Source organism: Miniopterus natalensis, chromosome 2 (genome assembly GCF_054644295.1).
Source record: "Miniopterus natalensis isolate mMinNat1 chromosome 2, mMinNat1.hap1, whole genome shotgun sequence".
Taxonomy (NCBI): domain Eukaryota; kingdom Metazoa; phylum Chordata; class Mammalia; order Chiroptera; family Miniopteridae; genus Miniopterus; species Miniopterus natalensis.
The window spans coordinates 85,857,573-85,859,040 of record NC_142082.1 but is presented as its reverse complement, the minus strand read 5'-3'; the positions used below and the strand labels follow the sequence as shown (position 1 = coordinate 85,859,040).

Genomic DNA, 1,468 nt, shown 5'->3' with positions numbered 1-1,468 from the left:
TCACAAGGTATAGAGGGTGTAGTACCTAGGTGGGCACCAAGGGGAGGAAGAGTAGTAGATGCTGGAGGTTGGGAAACAATACAGGTACAGTAACAGGACAGTGGCCAGAATCTATGGTGATTTTAGTGTAAGTCTTACTCCACTTTCTAAGCACATGTAAATAGACTTTCAAGAATCCCTTTGATTCTATTGTTGATTTTTTTTTTTTTTTTTACATTTCAATTTTAAAGCAGTCACTCTTTATTAACTGACCAGGTTACAAAAATAACCATGGTAGATACCTTAGTTCATCCTTCTAATAAGCCTGTTGATCTGGTCTTGCCTGTTACCAGCATCTCCACCTTCTACAAAATGAGTGGAGAAGATAATTTGAAGGGCCACAGTATAGATTTATGAATCAGATCCTCCATACAGATGATGTTATATTTACCAAGAGATGGAGCAATCAATGTGTTATCTGTCAGGGAAATTCTTTTTTGTTGTTTTGTTGATTTTGCCATAACCATGCTTGTGGATCAATCATTTACTGAGGTCAGGCTTGGGTACTCCCATGCAATATATGGTTCCACAATCCTCAGCATGTTAATCAAAGCCTTGCTGAGCTCAACAAAGGTACCATTGAAGATCTGGTGAAGGCAAAGAAGCTGCAGTATCTTTTGGACCTTTGGGCTCGCATCATTGGTACCTCTGATCCTGATAACAAATGCCAGTTTGGTTCTGCAGGTACATAGAAGTTTCCAGCTCTTTTTGTTGTCCTAGCTGTTCAAATCTCAGCTCTGCACATCTTCCTATATTTCTTGTGACAGTGTTTAGCTTTTTTTTATAGATAAGCTTCCTTCTTGCCTTTTTTTTCTTTTTCAAATTTTATTTTTCAGTTACAGTTGACATTCAATATTATTTATTTACAGATGGACAGCATAGTGGTTATACAATTATATAATTTATAAAGTGATTCCTCGATAATTCAAGTACCTAACTGGCACCGTAATAGTTATTACAATGTTATTGACTATATCCCTTATGCTCTATACTAAATCCCTGTGACTATAATTTAAAATTTTATCTTTATTGTTGAAAGTATTACAGATGGCCCTTTTCCCCCCTTTGACCCCTTCAACTTCACACCTGTTCCCAACCCAGGCATTTGCCACACTATTGTGTGTGTCCATGGATTATGATTAATATGCATAGAAATTCTTTGGTTAATCTCTTCCTACCCACCTCCACCTTCCATCTGAGATTTGTAAATCTGTTCCGTGCTTCTATATCTTTCCATCTATTTTGTTCATCAATTTATTTGTTCTTTAGATTCCACATGTGAGTGAGATCATGCAATACTTTTCCTTCTTGCCTTTTGAAGCATCTTTTGGGCAAACTTTTATCTCAGGAGCTTGATCTTCAGCTCTGAGAAATTCCTTATCTTCTTCTTAAGGGTTTCTGGCACAGCAGGAAACTTCTCTTCTTCACG

The 1,468-nt window shown here is 37.1% G+C and overlaps 1 pseudogene; it reads right to left on the bottom strand.

The window, feature by feature from the left end:
* Nucleotides 1-282: 282 nt before the first annotated feature.
* LOC107525185 (large ribosomal subunit protein uL30 pseudogene) lies at nt 283-799 on the bottom strand (annotated as a pseudogene).
* Nucleotides 800-1,468: the final 669 nt, after the last annotated feature.